We start from the raw sequence: 26,192 nt of genomic DNA on the forward strand, positions 1-26,192 counted from the left end.
ACACCGTATGCTGCATCACATGCTAATACCAAACACTTACAACACAAGCAATTTGTTGGAGCATAACAGCTTCCTAGCTTTCTCAAAGGCATTTTCTTGGCTTTTACCCCATACCCATTCATCTGCTTTACACAGTAAGACATGCAGTGGTTCTAACAATGTGCTAAGACCCGGTAAGAAGTTACCAAAGTAGTTCAGGAGTCCTAGAAACGACCGCAGCTCTGTCAGGTTCTGTGGTCTCGGTGCGTTCTTGATTGCCTCCGTCTTCGAATCGGTGAGCCTGATGCTGTCCGCCGCGATTCTTCTCTCCAGGAACTCCACTTCAGGCGCCAGGAAAACACACTGCGAGTGTTTTAACGACAGCCCCACACGATTAAGCCGACTAAGAACCTCCTCCAGTTTCTGCAGATGCTCGACTGTGTCCCGACCTGTAACCAAGATGTCGTCCTGGAATACCACTGTGCGCGGGACCGACTTCAGTAAGCTTTCCATGTTTCTCTGGAATATCGCCGCGGCTGATCGAATCCCAAATGGGCATGTGTTATAAATTGAGACCTTTGTGCATGTTGATGCAGGTAAGGCCCTTCGATGATTCCTCCAGCTCCTGCGTCAAGTAGGCCGAGGTCAAGCCCAGCTTCGTGAACGTTTTTCCTCCCGCCAGCGTCGCAAATAAGTCATCTGACTTTGTAGCGGGTATTGATCCTGCAGGGAGAAACGATTGATGGATTCTGGTGATCAACAAGTAACTGACAGTGCCGTCTTCCCTGAGGACTTGAACAATCAGACTCGCCCTCTTGTTGAATTTGATCAGCGAAATGATGCCCTCTCGTTGCAGCTGGTCCAGCTCGATCTCCACCCTCTCATCATGTACGGTACTGCTCTCGCCTGGTGATGGATGGGACACGCCCCTGGAATCAAGTGGATCTACACTTTTGCTCCTTGGAATTACCGATTCGAACGGCGAGGAGAACTTGTTTAGGACCTGGGCACATGAAGTGTCATCGACGGATGAGTGCTCGGACCGTTGTCTTAGTTGCAGCATATCTTTCCCAGCCAGCTCCTGCCGAACAGCATGGGGCCATCACCCGGTACCACCCAGAGTGGTAAATTGTGTACTGCTCCATTGTAGGAGATCTTTACGGTAGCACTGCCAATTACGGGAATCAGTTCCTGTGTGTACATTCTCAGTTTAGTACAAATGGGAGTCAGGACTGGCCTTGAGGCCTTGCTGCACCACAATTTAATTGAAAGTCTTTTTGCTCATTATGGACTGGCTTGCGCCTGTGTCCAGCTCCATTGATACCGGTAGTCCATTTAATTCAACCTTCAGCATTAATCGGGGGACACTATGGTAAATGTGTGTACCTCATATACCTCTGCTTCCTCAGTCTGAGGCTCTGGTTCATTGTGATCCACTGTAGATCTGTCCTCTTCTGCAACATGGTGGTTTGCAGGATTAGCAGCTCGCCTGCACATTTGTTGGAGGTGTCCCATTGTTCCACAGCCCTTGCAAACGTATCCTTTGAAGCGGCATGAGTGGAAATGATCACCTCTGCAGTGTCAACAAGGTGTTAATGGCCTTGCATTCACCACCCTTGATGGTGGACTCAGACATCTGCGGACGTGCAGCTGCAGGCATGTGGGTCCTGCCCTGTACATTACGATTTGAAAACATTACTTTGGTCACAGTACTTGCAGCAGCACTTGTGTGCTGAGAAATTTGTTTGGTGTTGTCACTGATGGCGATGAATGCCTGGACTATCGCTATGGCTTTACTCAAGGTTGGGGTCTCTACAGTCAAAAGTTTGCAAAGTATTACTTCATGGCCAATGCCAAGTACAGAGTCGTCCCTGAGCATGTGCTCCAAGTATCCTTCAAATTCACAATGTCCTGCAAGGCGCCTTAGCTCAGCGACATAGCTCACCACTTCCTGGCCTTCAGACCTCTTATTCGTGTAGAACCGATACCTTGCCATCAGAACGCTTTCCTTCGGGTTTAGATGCTCCTGGACCAGTGTGCATAAATCATCATACGACTTCTGTGGGTTTTGCTGGAGTGAGCAGATTTCTCATGTGGCCATACGTTGGTGCCCCGCAAAATGGTGAGGAGGATCACCCTTCGTTTGGCAGTATTCGCTTCTCCTTTCAGCTCGTTGGCCACGAAGTACTGGTCACGTCGCTCCACGAAGGGTTCCCAATCATCTCCCTCCGAAAATTTCTCCAGGATGCCCACGGTTCTCTGCATTGTTGCAGTGAGGTGCGTCATCTGTATCTCGTTGCCAGTTATGTCTTGAATAAAGAATCTGACCAGATACTGTAAGCTTAAAGTAATGTGTGACCGTAGTCCTTTATTACTGGTCTCCAGAGTGCCTCTCCAGCCTGTGAGGCCTCCTTATGTACAGGTGCTCCCAAGGGATTTTGAGATCCCTTGGGACTCCAGGGGATGAGCCCTCTGGTGGTTAAACAAGGTATTTACAGGTTTACTTACATAACAGTCCTGTGTTACAGCTTCCCCAGGTTGGCACCATTTTTAGGCATGCTCTTCTGCACTCCTCATTGAACCAGGTTTGGCCACCTGGCTTGATGATAATGGTAGAGTGAGGGATATGCTGGGCCAAGAGGTTACAGATTGTGGTGGAACAATTCTGCTGCTGCTGGTTGCCCACAGCATCTCATGGATGCCCAGTTTTGAGCTACTAGGTCTGTTCTGAAAGGATGCAAAATTCATAAGAACCTCCCCAGTGTTTGGGCTCATTCGAAAGGAAATTTAATTTGGGACTATCTACCGGAAAGTTTGAAATCCTAAAATGCTTGTGGAAGAAACCACGAACTTTAATTGAATTTTGGACTTTTACAAGACAAATTCAAGCTTGTGGGCGGGCCTAGGGAACACAAGAAGCCCACTTGATTATTAGGATTGTCTGGGTGTTGGAACTAAGTTACCTTGTCTGGAGAAATGGGTATTCGAGAATCCTTCTCCACAAGAGATATTAACATTACAATAACCCAGAGATAGCCAACCATCAACCTGAATCTGGAAAACCATTTCAGCATATATATCACAAAGAGACGAAAAACTAAGCACAAAAGGACATTGCGATTACCAAGCTAATATTTCCATCAGGAAACAGTTTTCGAACATCAACCCACCCAAAACATTAACTTTTAACAAGCCCGCCAAAATATTACAAAGAGTCAAGCCCGCCAAATTTAAACAAAGAATTCGGAACTGATTTGGCACCAAGATTAGAACAACTCAAACCGTATAACTAGCCCCCTGTTTCAACAGGGGGTATGCCATACTACGAGTATGCCATCAAGACAAGGAGAGAAACCAACACGACAGTTGTAAACTAACTTCTCCAGCCTCAAAATCTTGAAGGAAGGAAGAACATCACCATCGCGGCAGCAACCAACCATAGCCACTGTGGTCCCAACGAAAAACCACCGTGATTGACCAAACTCGAAACAAAATGCCAACGGGAAAAAAAAATGAAGAATCGAAAAGTTTCCACTCTACAATCTAAGGCCTGACCACCAACAGGTGAAAGCATTACCTAGAGGCTTTGAACCTATTTCTAATGAAGAAAATCGGGTACTTACCCCATAGATCCAAAACGCACCTTACCGCATCAGTGGACTCAACCCAACTGAAGATTGCACAGCTAGAAGTCCTGACGTTCGGGGTACGGCAAGCAGAACCTACAGATTTCAACGAACCCCGAAATTGCAAACTACCGCTAACTGACCAGAAAGGATTGGTAAGCATAGTCCCTGCCTGCCCTGGAGTCTAACCTAGCTAGAATTAGGTATGGGGAGTTGGGAGGTGTAATTTTTACTGTAACCCCCTTTGAATGTGTAATGTATTGTTCTTTATTAGAGTGATAAGTTTGACATTGATTTTATTACAGACAAGAAAATACAAAGTTCCTTTGCACCAAACCAGTTGTCCTTTGCACTTTATCACATCCCCCAAATAAATCCAGAGTCTAGAACCCATGGGAGTGGGAGCGATTCGAACCGCTCAAGTTGGTCAGAGGTGAGCCTGACCCCACTAGGACCACCCCCTTACAGTTCTGAATCTGGAATGCACTGCCTGAAAGGGTGGTGCAGGCAGACTCAATCACTGCTTTCAAAAGGGAGTTGGATAAGTACCCGAGAGAAAACAAATTGCAGGGCTATGGGGAAAGGGCGGGGGAGTGGGACTAACTCGGCACACTTTGGTTCTTTTGCCAATCACCTTAAATCTCTGTCCGCTTGTTCTTGACCCTTCTGCCAATGGGAACAGTTTCTCTCCATCTACTCTGTCCAGACTCTATGATTTTGAGCACCTCTTAAATTTCCTCCGCTCGATGGAGAACAACCCCAGCTTTTCCAGTCTATCAATGTAACTAAAATCCATTATCCCTGGAACCATTCTTGTAAATCTTTTCTGCACCCTCTCCTAGGCCTTTGCATCCTTCCTAAAGTGTGGTGCCCAAAACGGGATGCACTACTCCAGTTGAGGCCAAACCAATGTTTTATAAAAGGTTCATCATAACTTCCATGTTTTTGTACTCTTATTGATTGAATGCAGCTAAACCTGCAATTAAGAGTAATGTGCAGCTTGGCATGCCGTCATTGGTACCTTAAAGTATATAATTTATTTTCAGTCACTAGCAAGTGCATCATGAATTTTATTTTGTTAAAATGAATTTTTACCAGGCATTCCCTGATTGAATATTTTTATATTAACCTTACTTTGCCACACCTGTTTGCTTTAGATTCCCAAGCAGCTTGTTTTTGCTTTCCGATGTTTCTCGAAGATGCTTATCAGATTTGTTCTATTTCTCTGCAATATTCTGGCAGTGATATTAATAGGACATGAAAAGCAGCTTAGAGAAGTGTGGGCGGGAGACAATGCTTCCGGTACCTGCCTGGGAAATGGAATTGGGAACCGCAAGACACACCCAGTGGGTTTGAAAAGCCAAGGGCTGTGTGCTGGGGAAGATTCTGAGAGAGTCCTTTGCGTTTGAATCTGTTTTGAATAGTCTGCACATCAATGAATTGATTCAAGCCACAAATATCCTTTATCTGCTGAGAGTGATTATTTTCCCCCAACGCTGGCAGATGTGAAAGACATGGAAATGGCAGGTTAATAAAAAGATATTCAATCAACCGATATCTGATTCTGAGGGAGATTGACTGGATAGATGCTGAGAGGCTGCTTCCCCTCACTGGGCAGTCGAGAACTAGAGAACATAGGCCCTGAAATTCATGGTCCCAGGAAGACTGTTACTGCTCATTTGTGATGGCCATTCGTCAAAATCAAATGGCCGCTGCTTTGGGCTCAACTGGCCGCCCCGACGTAGATTCAGTCCGGGAGGTTTTGCTGCATTGTTGGACACCGCCACGATCAACTGACTCTCGTGGCAGTGTGGGTCTTGCGGCAGTAGTGACGCATTAAAAGTGCACACCGCTGCCGCTCCGTCCTCAGACCCATTTTTACCTTCAAAAAGCTGGCCCTTTAGCAGACAGTGCCCCCACCAGCTTTTAGGGCCGGTGCACAATGGGAGAGCCAGCTGGTGTCCTGTAGATTTCTTTGTGTGGAAAAAATTCTCGGAAATGCTTGTCTGTTGGAAAAATCTTGGAGCAGCTTGGATCTTCCAAAAAATCTCAGAGCTGCTTGTTCCTTCAAAAAAAAATCTTGGAGCTGATGGCTCCACAGCACAAAAAGGGCAGCAGGATTTCAAAATGTCTTGCTGAGTAAAATGTATTTTTCCTTCTTTGTCATTATTAAGGGAGAAAGGGAGAAAGGGATTAACAAGTCCTGAGGCAGCGGGAAAGGGAGGCAGCAGCCATGGCTGCTCAACATGCAGAAGGGCCTGCAGATGTCACCGTGCAGAGGCTAGACAGCAGGGAGATGGCGTCAGGAGGAGGGTGAGGTACACGGACCCCCTTCAACAGATAATTGGCGAGGAGCCTTACCAGCAGCAACCTGCAGAGGCTGTACAATAGAATGAGGAAGAGGGAGAAGGTGCTCAGCCAGCTGGCATGGGAGTGGCACAGCACATACCTCTGCCAAGAAGGTCCTACTGTGCTAGGGTGTACCAGCCTCAGTTCTCCTTCCTACAGCTCAGCAACGAGCTATGTGTGAGGAGGTGGAGATTCAGCAAGGACGTCTTGACCGAGCTCTGCAATGTCCTTCGGCCAGATTTGGAGCCTCACACAAGGCCGAGGACAGCACTCCGTGTGGAGACCAAAGTGACAATAGCATTGAACTTTTATGCAACAGGCTCGTTCCAGTCTGCAACTGCAGACATTGTGAACAAATCATAATTCTCCACCCATCACTCTATCTGGCAGGCCAGCAATGCGCTATACAAGCAAAGAGTGCAATATATCTCCTTCCCCATGATGAGGGAGAAACAGCTGGAGTGCCAGGCCAGATTTCTGCAGATTGCAGGGTTCCCCAGGATGCAGGGAGCGATAGACTGCACATATGTTGGACTGAGGGCGCCACAACATCATCCCGAAGTGTTTATGAACAGAAAGGTGTACCACTCCCTAAATGTACAGCTGGTGTGCGAGCACCAGCGAAGGATCCTGGCAGTTAATGCCACGTATCCAGGCAACAGCCATAATGCTTTCATCCTGCACCAGACCAGTGTGCCAGCCGTCTTCACCTGCCCAAACCAGGACAGTGGATGGCTGCTTGGGGATAAGGGATATCCCCTGTCCACTTGGCTGTTCACTCCACTCCACAACTCCAGGACTGCAGCAGAGCATGCCTATAATGACACTCATTCTGGGATCAGGTGCATCATTGAGCACTGTATTGGGATGCTTAAACAAAGGTTCTGTTGCCTTTCCTGCTCTGGTGCTGCATTGCAGTACTTGCCCGAACTGGACTCCATCTTTGTGGTCATCAGCCGCATGCTGCATAATCTGGCCATCAATAGTGAACGGCATCTGGAGACCGAACCAGCAGTCCCACTGCAGGAGGAGGCACAGCAGCACCAGGAGGAGGAGCATCCTGAGCCACCCAGGAGGAGTCATTGCCATCCCAACTCTGCAAGGGAAGTCCAGACACATCCAATTGCTGCTCGATTCAGATAATTTCATCCCGACATGACCCTTGAAATTCTACTTTCCATGGCCATCCCAATGATGGGCTCCATGGTGTGTGCAGAGCTGTCGACTATGCAAGAGGCAAACTCCTCCACTCTCCTACCACTTCTGACAGCCTCTCTGGCACCCTTGTCAGTGCCCCAAACATCTGGGAATGCATGGCCTCCACCCTTCTCATAAGCTGCAACATCAATGGGCTTGAATGAGCAGAACTCCGGTGCGGACTCGTCCCCGAGGTTGTTTAGCCCATCACCATGCTATTCCCCAGTGCAACACACAGTGCAGACCCCTGTACTAACTCAACTAGATCAGACCACATTCTCCCAGTATCTGAGCTGGCGAGTGTGGGTGGAAGGAGTAACACGTTGCTCTCAGCACAGTGTTCCTCCTGCTCGTCCTCATAGTGGAGGTCATCAAAAGATGTATCTAGGGTCTCAGCAATGCTCAATACTTCAGTCTCCTCAAACGTGTCCTCAGGCACATATGGCTGGGACTCAGCAAGGATATGCTGCAGGCCTGGCGACGATCTCTCAGCAGGAGCTGCTCCCTCGCTTCAGCTGCCACTCATTTGCAAACATAAATGGGAGAAGGGCTGCCGCGAAGGTGAGGTGGAGAATTTACGCATGGTGCCTGCAAGTAGCACACTTTGAGGCAAGGGCACAGTAGATGGCATTAAAGAGCCTTCACTACCCTCATCGGCATCACCAGTGCCCTGGTCTATAGGGAAAGCACCATGTCCGTCCACAATGGCCTCAACCCTCACCTCCAAGGGGGTGAGGACTTGTAGCTCGGCCTCTCCACCACCAGACCTCCTTTGCTCAAATGGATTGGTGAAACAGTACTCACTTTCATCAAAGCAATGATGTCTTTCATTCTTTTGCGACATTGGGTCATCATCCTATTATGGATGGAGGTCCCAGACACCACTTCTGCTATCTCCCTCCAGGCATTGCTAAACTGCTGGCAAGTCAGTCTCTCCACATCAGGGTACAGGTGTCACCTCGTTCCCTCTACTCCCTGCATCAGGATTGCCAACACAGCATCTGAAAATCTTCTCGCCCTTCATAACACAGCAACACTAGCCATCATTCTGCACCACTCCTTCCCTCATCCTGGCCTAGCTGCAAACCCGGGCTTTAGAAGGCCAGGAAGCAGCTGGCTCGTTGACCACCATCACCCGAAGGGTGAATTTCCCCATGGGAATAACGCCCCAATTAAGACTGCAAATGTCATGTATCTCACACTACTGTACATAACTGTATCTTACCATGCTATACATGATGGTGGGTGGGGTGGCTTGACCCATCCACCTCCACGGAGGTGTGTGGGGGACCTGACCCATCCACCTCCATGGCACGAACCTGGTATTGCAGTACTTCCAGGAACGGTGCAGTGGCTCTAGGCCTTTTGGCTAAGAGCATTGACGCAGAGTGATCCTTGGCGTGTGCAAGGTGACCTCTGGCGTTTGTGATTTGACAAAGAATTGGAACGATTGGCTACGAATTTCAAAAAAAAAAAAAAATGCTATACATGATGGTAACCAGAGATGACCTGTAACCATAAGCTTACCTTACCACCAGGGGTGCACTTGCAGGAGACACTGGATACCTGTCCCAGACAGGTATATAAGGACAGGTCTCAGGCAAGTGTGGCATTCGAGAGCTGTGTAATAAAGGTGCAGGTCCTGAGTGACCTTGACTTCAGTATGTGCCTCGTGTGAATTTGTACTGCAGGGACAGGACGTTACAGCAAACTATCAGGTTTGAAACGCTAATAAGACTGCAACACTTTTTTGTGGTCAAAAAGCTGAATTTGGATCCAATGGCCACCGCAAATATCGCGGCGCTAATCGGGGAAAATAGACCTTAACACCTCCAGCTTTCTGGTGGCACTGAATTTCGGCTCCATAGTCTCAGGAGTAGGGGCTGGCCATTTAGGACTGAGATGAAGAGGAATTTCTTCACTGAGTGTTGTGAATCTTTGGAATTCTCTACACCAGAGGGCTGTGGATGCTCATTGAGTATATTCAAGGCTGAGAGGTAGATTTTTAAAAGGGAATCAAGGGATATGGGTGTTAATTGTACTTAAGTGGTATATAGCACTTGAGTGTTAATTATATGCAGGTGGTCGGAATTAATTGGGGACTCTCTTGTTCCCATATATATGGACAAAGTGATTATCTGCACAAACATTTTTGTGTCCTTCTGCGCATGCGCGCAGTCAGCCCCGTCCCTTTTTACACATGTGCACCCGATCCCCTTCTGCACATGTGTGCTGCCACCGAGGTCTGGCCACACATGCGCAGTATCCCACAGTTGCCCTTCACTGACACTGTGCTGGCTGGGGGGAGAGGGGGAGACAGATAGATAGACAGAATGGGGAGACTGGGGGGCACAGGGAAACTGCGACGGGGGGTGGAGAGAGAGAGAGAGAGAGAGAGAGAGAGAATCTGCCTGGGAGGGGAGGGGGAGGGGGGGGTGGGGGAGAGAGAGACTGGGAGGGGAGGAGGGGGTGGGAAGAGAGAGGGAGACTGGGGGGGGGGGGTGGGAAGAGAGAGGGAGACTGGGGGGGGTGGGAAGAGAGAGGGATACTGGTGGGGGGAAGAGAAAGGGAGACTGGCGGGGGGAAGAGAGAGGGGGACTGGGGGAGGGAAGAGAGAGGGGGACTGGGGGAGGAAAGAGAGAGGGACACTGGGGGAAGGGGGAGAGGGAGACTGGGGGGAAGAGAGGGAGACTGGGGGGGTGGGGAAAGAGAGGGAGACTGGGGGGCGGGGAAGGAAAGAGAGGGAGACTGGGGGGAGAGGGAGACTGGGGGGGGAGGAGGGAGAGGGAAACTGGGGGGGAAGGAGGGAGAGGGAAACTGGGGGGGGGGAGGTTTGGGGGGGGAAGGGAGACTGGGGGGAGGAGAGGGAAATTGGTGGGGGGCGGAGAGAAGGAGACTGAGGGGATGTGAGGGAGACTGGCGGGGGGAAGGAGAGAGAGGGAAACTGGGGGGGAGGGAAAGGGAGACTGGCAGAGGGAAAGGGAGACTGGGGGGAGGAGAGGGAGATTGGTGGGGGGAGGGGAGAGAAGGAGACTGAGGGGGAGAGAGGGAGACTGCGGGGGGAGAGAGAGGGAGACTGCGGGGGAAAGGAGAGGGAGACTGCGGGGTTGGAGAGAGGGAGACTGGGGGGGAAGAGTGAGGGAGACTGGGGGGGGGAAGAGCGAGGGAGACTGGGGGGGGGAAGAGCAAGGGAGTCTGGGGGGAGAAGAGCGAGGGAGACTGGGGGAGAAGAGCGAGGAGAACTGGGGTGGGGAGGGGAGAGGGAGAACTGGGGTGGGGAGGGGAGAGGGAGTTTTGGGCTGGGGGAGGGAGACTGGGGGTGGGGGGAGAGAGGTAGCTGTGGGGGGGGAGAGGGAGATTTGGGGGGCGAGGGAGAGAGAGAGACGGGGGGAGAGGGAGACTTGGGGTAGAGAAAGGGAGACTGGGGGGTGGTGGAGAGAGGGAGACTGGGGGTGTGTGCAGAGGGAGACTGCGGGGGGGCGAGAGGGGGACTGGGGGAGAGAGAGGTAGACTGGGGGGGGAGAAGAAGGGAAATTGGGGGGTGTAGCGAGAGGGAGACTGGGGGGCTGGGGAGAGAGAGAGGGAGACTGGCGTGAGGGAGGGAGAGGGAGAATGGGGGGCTGGGGAGAGAGAGGGCGACTGGCGTGAGGGAGGGAGAGGGAAACTAAGGGTGGGAGGGCGAGATTGGGTGTGAATGGAGACTGGGGGGGGGGAGATGGTGGCAGGAGGGAGAGGGAGACTGGGGTGGAGAGAAAGGGAAACTGAGCGGGGGGGAAGAGAGAGGGAGATTGGCGGGGAGAGAAGGAGACTGAGCAGGGGGGAAGAGAAAGGGAGACTGGGGTTGAGGAGAGGGAGAGTGGGGGGGGAGAGGGAGAGTTGGGGGGAGAGAAAGGGAGACTGAGCAGGGGGGAAGAGAGAGGGAGACTGGGGTTGGGGAGAGGGAGACTGGGGGGGAGAGAAAGGGAAACTGAGCGGGGGGGAAGAGAGAGGGAGACTGGGGTTGGGGAGAGGGAAACTGAGGGGGAGAGAAAGGAAGATTGAGCGGGGGGTGCGGAGAAAGGGAAACTGGGACTTGGAGAGAGGGAGACTGGGGGGTAGAGGGAGACTGCGGAGGGAGAGAAGGAAACTTGCGGGGAGAGTGAGGTAGACTGGGGGGAGGGAGACTGCAGGGGGGAAGAGAGAGGGAGACTGGGGAACGAGGGAGAGGAAGACTTCAAGCGGGGAGTTCGAGGTGCGTCGTGAAGCGGCCTATAAAGAGGCCTGTGAGCGTTGGAGGCAGCAGGACTTGGAGCGGGGAGTTCAAGGTGCGTCGAGGAGCCAGCCAGTACAGGTGCAGCTGGGAGAGAAGGCAAAAAAGAAGTAGAAAGAAATCGAAAGGTGACGTCACAGCCAAGCAGGTCAGTGATTGGCTGGTGATTGGTAAGTAGCTTTTCTTTTTCTTTTTCTTTTCTTTATCAGTAAGTAACTTTTAGCATTGTTGTTGCCAAATTAAGTTAATCTAGGAGTTAAATCATGGCAGGAGAGCTCAGACTTGTGTTATGCTCCTCCTGTAATATGTGGGAAGTCAGGGACGCTTCCAGTGTCCCTGACGACTACATGTGCGGGAAGTGCATCCACCTGCAGCTCCTGACAGACCACATTGTGGCACTGAAGATGCGGGTGGATTTACTCTGGAGCATCCACGATGCTGAGAATGACGTGAATAGCACGTTTAGTGAGTTGGTCTTACTGCAGGAAAAGGGTACACAGCCAGATAGCAAATGGGTGACCAACATGAAGAACAGTGCAAGGAAGGTAGTGCAGCGGTCTCCTGCAGTCATCCCCCTGCAAAACAGATACGCCGCTTTGGTTACTGTTGAGGGGGATGACTCATCAGGGGAGAGCAGCAGTAGCCAAGATCATGGCACCATGGGTGGCTCTGCTGCACAGAAGGGCAGGAAAAAGAGTGGGAGAGCTATAGTGGTAGGGGATTCTATTGTAAGGGGAATAGATAGATATTTCTGCGGCCGCAACCGAGACTCCAGGATGGTATGTTGCCTTCCTGGTGCAAGGGTCAAGGATGTCTTGGAGCGGGTGCAGGACATTTTGAAAAGGGAGGGTGAACAGCCAGTTGTCGTAGTGCATATAGGTACCAACCATAAAAAACGGGATGAGGTCCCATGAGACGAATTTAGGGAGCTAGGAGCTAAATTAAAAAGTAGGACCTCAAAAGTAGTAATCTCAGGAATCCTACCAGTGCCAAGTGCTAGTCAGAGTAGGAATCGCAGGATAGCTCAGATGAATACGTGGCTTGAGGAATGGTGCAGAAGGGAGGGATTCAAATTCATGGGACATTGGAACCAGTTCTGGGGGAGGTGGGACCAGTACAAACCGGACGGTCTGCACCTGGGCAAGACCGGAACCAATGTCCTCGGGGGAGTGTTTGCTAGTGCTGTTGGGGAGGAGTTAAACTAATATGGCAGGGGGATGGGAACCTATGCAGGGAGACAGAGGGAAGTAGAATGGGGGCAGAAGCAAAAGATAGAAGGAAGAAAAGTAAAAGTGGAGGGCAGAGAAACCCAAGGCAAAAAGCAAAAAGGGCCACATTATAGCAAAATTCTGAAGGGGCAAAATGTGTTAGAAAGACAAGCCTGAAGGCTCTGTGCCTCAATGTGAGGAGTATTCGGAATACGTTGGATGAATTAACTACGCAGATAGCAGTTAACGGTTATGATGTAATTGGCATCACAGAGACATGGCTCCAGGGTGACCAAGGCTGGGAACACAACATCCAGGGTTATTCAACATTTCGGAAGGATAGTCAGAAAGGAAAAGGAGGCGGGGTGGCATTGCTGGTTAAAGAGGAAATTAATGCAATAGTAAGGAAGGACATTAGCTTGGATGATGTGGAATCTGTATGGGTGGAGCTGCAGAATACCAAAGGGTAGAAAATGCTAGTGGGAGTTGTGTACAGACCACCAAACAGTAGTAGTGAGGTTGGGGACAGCATCAAACAAGAAATAAGGGATACGTGCAATAAAGGAACAGCAGTTATTATGGACGACTTTAATCTACATATTGATTGGGCTAACCAAACTGGTAGCAATGCGGTGGAGGAGCATTTCCTGGAGTGTATTAGGGATGGTTTTCTAAACCAATAAGTCGAGGAACCAACTCGAGAGCTGGCCATCCTAGACTGGGTGATGTGTAATGAGAAAGGACTAATTAGCAATCTTGTAGTGCGAAGCCCCTTGGGGAAGAGTGACCATGATATGGTAGAATTCTTTATTAAGATGGAGAGTGACGCACCTAATTCAGAAACTAGGATCCTGAACTTAAGGAAAGGTAACTTCGATGGCATGAGGTGTGAATTGGCCAGAATTGACAGGCAAATGATACTTAAAGGGTTGACGGTGGATAGGCAATGGCAAACATTTAAAGATCACATGGATGAACTTCAACAATTGTACATCCCTGTCTGGTGTAAAAATAAAACGGGGAAGGTAGCTCAACCGTGGCTAACAAGGGAAATTAAGGATAGTGTTAAATCCAAGGAAGAGGCATATAAATTGGCCAGAAAAAGCAGCAAACCTGAGGACTGGGAGAAATTTAGAATTCAGCAGAGGAGGACAAAGGGTTTAATTAAGAGGAGGAAAATAGAGTACAAGAGGAAGCTTGCCGGGAACATAAAAACTGATTGCAAAAGCTTTTATAGATATGTGAAGAGAAAAAGATTAGTAAAGACAAACTTAGGTCCTTTGCAGTCAGAATCAGGTGAATTTATAATGGGGAACAAAGAAATGGCAGACCAATTGAACAAGTACTTTGCTTCTGTCTTCACGAAGAAAGACACAAATAACCTTCCGGAAGTACTAGGGGACCGAGGGTCTAGTGAGAAGGAGGAACTGAAGGATATCCTTATTAGAGGAGAAATTGTGTTCGGGAAATTGGGAATGAAGGCTGATAAATCCCCGGGGCTTGATAGTCTGCATCCCAGAGTACTTAAGGAAGTGGCCCGAGAAATATTGGATGCATCGGTGATCATTTTCCAACAGTCTATCGACTCTGGATCAGTTCCTATGGACTGGAGGGTAGCTAATGTAACACCACTTTTTAAAAAGGGAGGGAGAGAGAAAACGAGTAATTATAGACCAGTTAGCCTGACATCAGTAGTGGGGAAAATGTTGGAATCAATTATTAAGGATGAAATAGCAGTGCATTTGGAAAGCAGTGACAGGATCGGTCCAAGTCAGCATGGATTTATGAAGGGGAAATCTTGCTTGACAAATCTTCTGGAATTTTTTGAGGATGTAACTAGTAGAGTGGACAAGGGAGAACCAGTGGGTGTGGTGTATTTGGACTTTCAAAAGGCTTTTGACAAGGTCCCACACAAGAGATTGGTGTGCAAAATCAAAACACATGGCATTGGGGGTAATGTACTAACGTGGATAGAGAACTGGTTGGCAGGCAGGAAGCAGAGAGTCGGGATAAATGGGTCCTTTTCAGAATGGCAGGCAGTGACTAATGGGGTGCTGCAGGGCTCAGTGCTGGGACCCCACCTCTTTACAATATACATTAATGATTTAGATGAAATAATTGAGTGTAATATCTCCAAGTTTGCAGATGACACTAAACTGGATGGCGGTGTGAGCTGCGAGGAGGACGCTAAGAGGCTGCAGGGTGACTTGGACAGGTTAGGTGAGTGGGCAAATGCATGGCAGATGCAGTATAATGTGGATAAATGAGAGGTTATCCACTTTGGGGGCAAAAACACGAAGACAGAATATTATCTGAATGGCGGCCGATTAGGAAAAGGGGATGTGCAACGAGACCTGGATGTCATGATTCATCAGTCATTGAAAGTTGGCATGCAGGTACATCAGGCGGTGAAGAAGGCAAATGGTATGTTGGCCTTCAATGCTGGGGGATTTGAGTATAGGAGCAGGGATGTCTTACTGCAGTTGTACAGGGCCTTGGTGAGGCCTCACCTGGAATATTGTGTTCAGTTTTGGTCTCCTAATCTGAGGAAGGACATTCTTGCTATTGAGGGAGTGCAGCGAAGGTTCACCAGACTGATTCCCGGGATGGTTGGACTGACATATGAGGAGAGACTGGATCAACTGGGACTTTATACACTGAGATTAGAAGGATGAGAGGGGATCTCAAAGAAACATATAAGATTCTGACGGGACTGGACAAGTTAGATGCGGGAAGAATGTTCCCGTTGTTGGGGAAGTCCAGAACCAGGAGACACAGTCTTAGGATAAGGGGTAGACCATTTAGGACTGAGATGAGGAGAAACTTCTTCGCTCAGAGAGTTGTTAACCTGTGGAATTCCCTACCGCAGAGAGTTGTTGATGCCAGTTCATTGGATATATTCAAGAGGGAGTTAGATATGGCCCTTGCGGCTAGGGGTATCAAGGGGTATGGCGAGAAAGCAGGAAAGGGGTACTGAGGGAATGATCAGCCATGATCTTATTGAATGGTGGTACAAGCTCGAAGGGCCGAATGGCCTACTCCTGCACCTATTTTCTATGTTTCTATGTTTCTGGCGGTGTGGGCGGGGAGTGCGGTGGAAGAGAGAGGGTGACTGACGTGGTAGGGAGAGTGAGGGTGGGGGTGGGGGGCGGGAAGGGAGAGGGAGACTGGGCGGCGAAAAGGAGAGAGAGACTGAGGGGGGGTGGTGGCGAGAGGGAGACTGGGGGGAGGAGAGGGAGAATGGGGGGGAGAGGAAAGGAAACTGAAGGAGAAAGATAGAGGGAGGCTGTGGGGTGTGGGGGGAGAGAAGAAGACTGAGGCGGGGAGAGAGTGACGGGAGGGGGGAGAGAGGGTGGGAGACTCGGTGGGGGGAGGGGGGAGAGTGAGGTAGACTGGGAGGAAGGAGAGAAAGGGAAACTGGGGGGGGGGGGAGACTGGAGGGGGAGGGAGAGGGAGACTGAGGGGGTGGAGAGAGGGATTCTGGGGGTTGGGGAGAGGGAGACTGCGGTGGGGGGGGGGGAAGAGGGAGATTGGGCGGGGGGTAGAGAGTGAGATTGGAGGGGGGAGAGAGAGGGACACTGGGGCAGAGCGAGAGGGAAACTGGGGGTGAGAGGAGACAGGGACCGGAGGAAGGGGGGAAGGGCGAGGGGGACTTGGGGGGAGGAGAGGGAGACGGTGGGTAGGGGAAGAGTGAGGGGAACTGGGGTGGGGGGGGGGGGGGGGCTGGAGAGGGATACTTGGGCGGGGGGGAGGGAGACCGGAAGTAGGCGAGGGAGAGAGTGAGACGGGGGAGAGAGAGGGAGACTGGGGTGGGGGGAGAGAGGGAGACTGGGGGTGGGGGGGAGAGAGTTGGAGACTGTGGGGGAGAGAGGCAGGGCGACTGTGGGGGGGGGCGGGAGAAAGTGAGACTGTGTGGAAGAGGGAGATTGCGTGGTGGAGGGAGACTTGGGGGGGGGTGCAGGGAGCTGGAGGCTGGGGGGAGGAGAGGGAGAATGGGGGGGAGAGAAGGAGACTGGTGTGGGTGAGAGGAAGACTTGGGGTGGGGGACGAGAGAGGGAGACTGGGGGTGGGGGAAGAGAGAGGGAGACTGGGGGTGGGGGCGAGGGAGACTGGGGAGGGGAGAGGTAGACTGGGGGGGTGGAGAGGAAGGGAAACTGTGGGGGGAGCAAGAAGGTGACTGGGGGGGGGCGGGTGGAAAGAGAGAGGGAGATGGAGGGAGGGAGGGAGAGAGAAACTGCGGGGGGGAGGTTGGGGGGGGGAGGTTGGGGGTGGAGGAAGACTGGTCGGGGTGAGGAAGAGGGAGACTGGGGGACAAGGGAGAGGGAGACTGGCGGTGGGGGGGAGGGAGAGAGAGGGTGACTGAGGGCGTGGAGAGAGGGAGACTGCGGGGGGAGGGAGGAAGAGGGAGACTTGGAGGGAGGAAGAGGGAGACTGGGGGGGAGGAGAGGGGGACTGGTGGGGGGGAGAGGGAGACTGGGGGGGTGGGAGAAAGAGGGAGACTGAGGGGGTGGGGCGAGGGTGAATGCGGCGGGGGAAGAGAGGGAGACTGGGGGGGAGAGCGAGATGTGGGGGGGAGAGAGAGGTACACTGGGGGTGGGGAGAGAGAGTGAGGCTCGGGGAGAGTGAGGTGAGTGAGGTTGACTGGGGGGAGGGAGAGAAAGGGAAACTGGGGGGGAGGGGGAGTTTGGGGGGGAGGGAGACTGGAGGGGAACGGACAGGGAGACGGGGGGAGGAAGAGGGGAGACTGCGGGATGAGGGAGAGGGAGACTGGGGGCGGATGGAGAGTGGGAGACTGGGGGGGAGAAGAGGGAGACTGGGGGCGGGGGAAAGAGAGAGGGAGACTGGGGGATGAGGGTGAGGGAGACTGGGGGGTGAGGAGAGGAAGACTGGGGGTTGGAGAGAGGGAGACTGGGGGTTGGGGATAGGGAGACTGCGGGGGGGGCGGAGAGGGAGATTGAGCAAGGGGGAAGAGAAGGAGATGGGGGGAAGAGAGAAGGAGATGGGGGGAGATAGAGGTAGTCTGGGGGGAGGAACAGGGAGATGGGGGGAGGAGGAATGGGAGACGGGGAGGGGGGAAGAACGAGGGGGCTGGAGTGGGGGGTGGCAAAGGAGACTTGGGCGGGGCAAGGGAGACTGGATGTGGGGGGGAGAGAGGTAGACTTGGAGGGGGGGAGGGGGAGGCGAGGGAAAAAGAGAGACAGGGGGAGAGGGAGATTGGGGCAGGAGGGAGAGGGAGATTGGGGCAGGAGGGAGAGGGAGATTGGGGCAGGAGGGAGAGGGAGACTGGGAGCGGGGAGAGAGTGGGAGATGGGGGGAGAGATGGAGGGAGATTGGGGGGGAGAGAAAAGGAAACTGGTGGGTGGGAGGGGGAGAGAGAGGAAGATTGGGGAGGGTGGAGAAAGGGAGACTGGGGGGTTGGGGAGAGAGAGGTAGACTGAGGGGGAGAGAAAAGGAAACTGGCGGTGGGGAGGAGAGAGAGGGAGACTGGAGGGGGGAGTGAGAAGAAGACTGGGGGGGTTGGAGAGAAGGAGACTGGGGGTTGGGGCGAGGGAGACTGAGGGGGGAAAGGAGACTGGGGGGGGAAGGGGAGACTGGGGGGGGAAGAGAGGTAGACTGGGGGTGGAGAGAGAGGGAGACTCGGGAGGAGAATGAGGTAAGTGAGGTCGACTGGGGGGAGGGAGAGAAAAGGAAACTGGGAGGGGAGGGGAAGATTGGGGGGTGAGGGAGACTGGAGGGGGAGGGGCAGGCAGACTGGGAGGGGAGGAGAGGGAGACTGTGGGGGGGGGGAGGGAGAGGGATACTGTAGGAGGTGTAAAATCCTGTCCCCTCAGTACAGATTCACACGAGGCATGTAGTGAAGTCAAGGTCACTCTGGACCTGCACCTTTAATTCACAGCTCTGGAATGCTGCACTTGCCTGAGACCTGTCCTTATATACCTGTCTCTTGCAAGTGCACCCCTGGTGGTAAGGTATGCTGGTGGTTACAGGTCATATCTTCTTACAGTCATGTATAGCATGTTAGGATACAGTTATATATAATAATGTAAGATACATGACGGGGGGGGGGGGTGGGTGGGGTGGGAGAGGGAGACTGGGGGACGAGGGAGAAGGAGACTGGGGGTCGGGGAGAGGGAGACTGGTGGGAGGAGATGGAGACTGGGGATGGGAAGAGAGGGAGACTGGGGGACAAGGGAGAAGGAGACGGGGGGGGAGGGGAGGAGAGGGAGATTGGGCGGGGAGAGAGAGTGAGACTGGGGGGGAGAGAGAGGTAGATGGGGGGTGGGGGAAGGGTGAGGGGGAGAGAGACAGGAGGAGAGGGAGATTGGGGCAGGAGGGAGAGGGAGATATGGAGGAAGACTCGGCGGGGGGGGGGGTGGAGAGAGGGAGTCTGGGGGTTGGGGAAAGGGAGACTGGAGGGTGGGGGGAGAGGGCGACGGGGGTGGAGGGAGAGAGAGGTTGACTGGGGCGGAGAGAAAGGGAAAATGCGGGGGGGGGAGAGAGAGGGAGACGGGGCTCTGTGGAGAGACGGAGACTGGGGGTGGGGAGAGGGAGACTGGAGGGGGGAAGAGAGAGGTAGACTGCTGGGGGGGGAAGAGGAAGGGAAACTGCGGGGGGGGAAGAGAGGAAGACTGGGGGGGGGAGAGAGAGGGAGACTGGGGGGAGAAAGGGAGAGGGAAACTAGGGGGGGAGGGGGAGGTTGGGTTGGAGGGAGACATTAAGGGGGAAGAGAGGGAGACTGGGAGATGAGGGAGAAGGAGACTGGCGGTGGGTGGGTGGAGAGAGAGAGGGTGACTGAGGAGGTAGAAAGAGTGAGACTGGGAAGGGGAATGGGAGAGGGACGCTGGGCGGGGTAAAGGAGAGGGACGCTGGGCGGGGGAAAGGAGAGGGACGTTGGATGGGGTAGAGAGAGGTGGACTGGGGGGAAGAGAAAGGGAAATGGGATGGGGGGATACAGAGCGAGACTCGGAGGGAGTGGAGAGAGAGACTGTGGGGGTGGAGAGGGAGGCTGGGGAGGAGAGGGACACTAGCGGGAGAGAGAGGTAGACTGGTGGGGGTGGAGAGAGGGCGACTAGTGTGGTGGGGAGAGGGAGACTGTGGGGTGGAGAGGGAGGCTGGGGGGGAGGGGGACACTAGGGGGAGAGAGAGGTAGACTGGGGGGGTGGAGAGAGGGCGACTAGTGGGGTGGGGAGAGAGAGAAGGAGACTGAGGGGGTGAGAGGTTGACTGGGGGAGCGAGAGGGAGACTCTGGGGGGAGGGTGAGGTAGACTGGGGGGGGAGAGAAAGGGAAACTGGGGTGGAGGGGGATGTTGGGGGGGTGAGAGACTGGGGGGGAGGGACAGGGAGATTGCGGGGGAGGAGAGGGAGACTAGTGGGAGGGTGAGGGCTACTGGGGGGGTGGGAAAGGGAGACTGTGGGGGTGGAGGGAGAGACTGGGGGGGGTGAGGCGGGGAAGAGAGAGGGGGACAAGGGGGAGGGAGACTGGCCGTGGCGGGGGGAGCGGGAGGGTGACTGAAGGGGTAGAGAGAGTGAGACTGGGGGGAGAAGGGAGAGGTACACTGGGTGGGGGAAAGTAGAGGGAGACTGGGGGGGGAGAGGGAGACTGGGGTGGGGGTGTGGAGACAGAGACTGGGGGAGAAGGAGTCTGGGGGTGGAGAGAGGGAGTCTGGGGAGGGGAGAAAGAGGGAGGCTCAGGGGGTGGAGAGAAAGGGAGGATGGGGGGGTAGAGAAAGACTGGGGGGGAGAGGGAGAATGGGGAGGGGGGGAGAGAGAGGGAGATGGCGGGGGGGCGGAAAGTGAGGGGGACTGGGGAGGGGAGAGGGAGACGGACGACGAGAGAGGGAGACTGGGTGGGTGGAGAGAGGGAGACTGGAGGGGAGAGAGGGAGATTGGGAGTGGGGGGAGAGGGAGGGATACTGGGTTGGGGGGAAGAGAGAGGTTGCGAGAGAGAGAGAGACAGACTGGGGGCGGGGAAGCGAGAGGGAGACTGGAGGGGGGCAGGGTGGGGTGGGGGAGCGTAATGTCTGTAGCTCAACATTGTGGACTCCTGTGTTACTGCAGCCAGTGCTGTTTATAATAAAAACCAGGTCACCGGACAAGAAGGAGACTTCTGGAAGCTGCTGCCATCTTAAAAGCTGTGTATGCAGTATGCTCTCTGGAAATATCACAATGGCGACGACGACGGGATTAAACGGATAAAACAAAGTTGAAATTTTTGTGGGTGAAGGATTCAGCCAGCCGACAGAGAGACTTTGAGAACTTCTCTGTTTTGATTAACAGCTACAAATCCGAGGTAATTTTCAAGCACACTTGTTTGAACTGCCAGAGTCCAGAGGGCCACGCCTATGGGGGTAATTTCAATGCGACCGTGAAAGTTTAAGAGCGTATGTGGATCGGCTAGAAATGTTTTTCACCGCAAATAATATAATCGAAGTCCCCGAGAATGAAAACCAGAACCAGGTGGTGTTGGAACGAAAAAGGGCGATTCTCTTAACTCAAGCAGGGCCCGAGGTGTACAAAACCCTGATAAATTTGCTTGTGCCTCACATGCCAAAGTACACAACTCTTAAGCAGATTCTAACTAAGTTAGAACAACACTACAGCCCCATGCCCTTGGAAATTGCTGAAAGTTATCGTTTTGAAATAGGAGTACTTTGTAGCATTAAAAAAGCTATCTATTCACTGTAATTTCGGAAACTTTCAGGACCGAGCATTGCATGGCCGCTTTGTTTGTGGGATGAAAAATGATGCGATGAGAAGAAAGTTATTGACAATGCCTAACTTGACTTTTGATTTAGCCTGTCAGTTATATCAATGAGCATGGCCGACCAATATTCCCGAGAATTTCATACTATTTTCAGTCGTCAGACAACCGAGGTGAATCGCCTGCCGGTTCAAAATAAAAGGCGGTTGAGCCCCAAAGCCTCAGAAACTGGAAATGGTAACAGAGCATTGAAGTCCTGCTATCAGTGCCTGGGACAACACATTGCTCAAAGTTGTCCATATGTGAAGGCAGAGTGTTTCTTCTGCAGGAAAACTGGGCATCTTGCGAAGGCATGCCGACTGAAGGATAAACCAACTTTCAAAGCTATGAGTAGAAATCCCCAGAGACTACATAGTATGGAAGAAAAACAACAGGACGAGGAGATGTTAGAGCTAAACGTCATCAGGAGCACGAGGTTAATGGACAGCGATTCAAAAAGTATCATAATCCAAATAGATGTTGCAGGAATCAAGATACCCATGGAAATCGACACTGGTGCATCCATGAGTGTAGTACCGGAGTTGGTATACCTCGACAAATAGCGTGATTTCCCACTGGAGAAATCCAAGATAGAGCTGCGAGGCTACTCGGGAGAGAACATTAGAAACATAGAAAATAGGTGCAGGAGTAGGCCATTCAGCCCTTCGGGCCTGCACTGCCATTCAATGAGTTCATGGCTGAACATGCAACTTCAATACCCCATTTATGCTTTCTCGCCATACCCCTTGATTCCCCGAGTAGTAAGGATTACATCTAACTCCTTTTTGAATATATTTCATGAATTGGCCTCAACAACTTTCTGTGGTAGAGAATTCCACAGGTTCACCACTCTCTGGGTGAAGAAGTTTCTCCTCATCTCGGTCCTAAATGGCTTACCCTTAGACTGTGACCCCTGTTTCTGGACTTCCCCAACATTGGGAACATTCTTCCTGCATCTAACCTGTCTAAACCCGTCAGATGTTTAAATGTTTCTATGAGATCCCCTCTCATTCTTCTGAACTCCAGTGAATACAAGCCCAGTTGATCCAGTCTTTCTTGATATGTCACTCCCGCCATCCCGGGAATCAATCTGCTGAACCTTCGTTGCACTCCCTCAATAGCAAGAATGTCCTTCCTCAAGTTGGGAGACCAAAATTGTACACAATACTCCAGGTGTGGCCTCACCAAGGCCCTGTACAACTGTAGTAACACCTCCCTGCCCCTGTACTCAAATCCCCTCGCTATGATGGCCAACATGCCATTTGCTTTCTTAATCGCCTGCTGTACCTGCATGCCAACCTTCAATGCCTGATGTACCATGACACCCAGGTCTCGTTGCACCTCCCTTTTTCCTAATCTGTCACCATTCAGATAATAGTCTGTCTCTCTGTTTTTACCACCAAAGTGGATAACCTCACATTTATCCACATTATACTTCATCTGCCATGCATTTGCCCACTCACCTAACCTATCCAAGTCACTCTGCAGCCTCATAGCATCCTCCTCGCAGCTCACACTGCCACCCAACTTATTGTCAGCCGCAAATTTGGAGATACTACATTTAATCCCCTCGTCTAAATCATTAATGTACAGTGTAAACAGCTGGGGCCCCAGCACAGAACCTTGCGGCACCCCACTAGTCACTACCTGCCATTCTGAAAAGTACCCATTTACTCCTACTCTTTGCTTCCTGTCTGCCAACCAGTTCTCAATCCACGTCAGCTCACTACCCCCAATCCCATGTGCTTTAACTTTGCACATTAATCTCTTGTGTGGGACCTTGTCGAAAGCCTTCTGAAAGTCCAAATACACCACATCAACTGGTTCTCCCTTGTCCACTCTACTGGAAACATCCTCAAAAAATTCCAGAAGATTTTTCAAGCATGATTTCCCTTTCACAAATCCATGCTGACTTGGACCTATCATGTCACCTCTTTCCAAATGCGCTGCTATTGCATCCTTAATAATTGATTTCATCATTTTACCCACTACTGATGTCAGGCTGACCGGTCTATAATTTCCTGTTTTCTCTCTCCCTTCTTTTTTAAAAAGTGGGGTTACATTGGCTACCCTCCACTCCACAGGAACTGATCCAGAGTCTATGGAATGTTGGAAAATGACTGTCAATGCATCCGCTATTTCCAAGGCCACCTCCTTAAGTACTCTGGGATACAGTCCATCAGGCCCTGGGGATTATCAGCCTTCAATCCCATCAATTTCCCCAACACAATTTCCCGACTAATAAGGATTTCCCTCAGTTCCTCCTTCTTACTAGACACTCTCACCCCTTTTATATCTGGAAGGTTGTTTGTGTCCTCCTCAGTGAATACTGAACCAAAGTACTTATTCAATTGGTCGGCCATTTCTTTGTTCCCCGTTATGACTTCCCCTGATTCTGACTGCAGGGGACCTACGTTTGTCTTTACTAACCCTTTTCTCTTTACCTATCTATAGAAGCTTTTGCAGTCTGTTTTAATGTTCCTTGCAAGCTTCCTCTCGTACTCTATTTTCCCTGCCCTAATCAAACCCTTTGTCCTCCTCTGCTGAGTTCTAAATTTCTCCCAGTCCCCGGGTTCACTGCTATTTCTGGCCAATTTGTATGCCACTTCCTTGGCGTTAATACTATCCCTGATTTCCCTTGATAGCCACGGTTGAGCCACCTTCCCTTTTTTATTTTTACGCCAGACAGGGATGTACAATTGTTGTAGTTCATCCATGGGGTCTCTAAATGTCTGCCACTGTCAACCCCTTAAGTATCATTCACCAATCTATCCTAGCCAATTCATGCCTCATACCTTCAAAGTTACCCTTCTTTAAGTTCTGGACCATGGTCTCTGAATTAACTGTTTCATTCTCTATCCTAATGTAGAATTCCACTATATTATCATCACTCTTCCCCAAGGGGCCTCGCACAACGAGATTGCTAATTAATCCTCTCTCATTACACAACACCCAGTCTAAGATGGCCTCCCCCCTAGTTGGTTCCTCTCGAAAACCATCCCTTATGCACTCCTTTGGTAGGACGTATTACCATACCGGTGAAATACAAGGATCAATTTCAGAGCTTGCCTCTATTGGTAGTGGCAGGAGACAAGCCTGCCTTACTCGCAAAAAATTGGTTGGGATCACTGAAGCTGGATTGGAGTGAGATTTTTCATGTTGAAACGAGATTTGCGTCAAAGCATGATGTCATCAAGAATTATCCGAAGGTGTTCTGCAAAACGGGTAGTCTGATCGAAGGTTTCAGGGCGAGTGTCAGGGTACAGAAGGACGCTAGATCGGTTTACTGCAAGCCACATTCCATACCATATGCACTCAAGGAGAAAATTGAGCAAGAACTTAAAAGACTAGAGACTGAGAACATTATTTCTGAGATAGATCTATGTAATTGGGCTACACCCATTGTTGTTGTACCTAAGTCCGATGGTAAGGTAAGATTGTGTGGTGATTATAAAGTAACCGTAAACCAGATTCTAGAGGGTAATGTCCCCAATACATTACCAAATATCGAAGATTTGTTCACAACACTGATAGGGGGTCAGATCTTCTCAAAGTTGGATCTTACGAATGCCTACTTATAACTTGAACTAGATGAGGAGTCCAAGTCATGCTTGACTATCAATAAGGCCTTTATCAATTTAATAGGCTACCATTTGGAGTGTCTTCCGCTCCTACTATATTCCAAGGGTGATGAACCAGATTTTGCAAGGTATTGAAGGGATAGTATTTTATTTAGATGACATACTAATTTCAGCACCAAATAGGCAAATTCATAATAACATATTGAATGAAGTCCTCAAATGGCTAGAGAAGCACAGAGTACGAGTGTTTGCTCGCAAGTGTGAGTTATTTCAAAACTCAGTGGAGTACTTAGGGCACAGAGTAGACAAAGATGGTTTACATCCAACCAAGGGGAAACTGTATGCAATCAGAAATGCACCCACTCCCAAGAATGTCACTGAACTTCGTTCATTCTTGGGTCTTTTGAACTATTATGGGAAGTTCCTACCAAATTTGGCTACAGTATTACAGCCACTGAATGAACTATTGAAAAAACAGGTCCATTGGAAGTGGTCAGAAGAATGTGATACAGCATTCAAGGAGTGTAAAAGCTAGTTGGTAGGAAGCACCATGTTAGTTCACTATGACGTATCTAAGGAGATCAAGCTAGCATGTAATGCCCCTCCATATGGAGTTGGGGCAATGATCTCTCATTTACTACGTAGTGGGGAGGAGAGACCAATTGCTTTTGCTTAACGCACTCTCAGTGCCAGTGAGCTTAATTATGCACAAATCGAAAGGGAAGCTTTGGCATTAATTTTGGGGTCAAAAAGTTCCACAAATACTTGTATGGTCGTAAGTTTACCATCGTTATGGACCAGAAGCCCCTGACAGCAATCCTCCATCCAAATCTCCAGTTCCAACATTACCTGCAGCCCGAATGCAGAGATGGGCTTTGATTTTGTCAGCATATACATATGATATTGAATACAGACGATCAGCTGATCACAGTAATGCTGATGCTATGTCTAGATTGCCTTCCCCATCACAAGTTACACCCAATAGGGAAGAAGTATTCTATTTTTCATACATTGATGAACTGCCAGTCACAGCTAAAGAGATTGGTAGAGCAACCAAACGTGACCCAGTTATGTCAAAGGTGTATGATTATATTGCAAATGGCTGGCCAAACTGGGTAACAGACAAATATTTTCATCCATTCTTCATTCATAGGAATGAATTATCAGTCGATAAAGATTGTATCATGTGGGGTGCAAGAGTGGTTATACCAAATAAATTCAGGTCCAAATTATTGGGAGACATCCATGGCCAGCATCTGGAAA

General features: G+C 51.0%; 1 protein-coding gene across 2 annotated transcripts in view; it reads right to left on the minus strand.

The window, feature by feature from the left end:
• fgf14 (fibroblast growth factor 14) overlaps window positions 1–26,192 on the minus strand; it is a 356,072-nt gene that overhangs the window by 201,085 nt on the left and 128,795 nt on the right. The window lies entirely within an intron of this gene.

The sequence above is a fragment of the Pristiophorus japonicus genome, chromosome 10 (assembly GCF_044704955.1).
Source record: "Pristiophorus japonicus isolate sPriJap1 chromosome 10, sPriJap1.hap1, whole genome shotgun sequence".
Classification (NCBI taxonomy): domain Eukaryota; kingdom Metazoa; phylum Chordata; class Chondrichthyes; family Pristiophoridae; genus Pristiophorus; species Pristiophorus japonicus.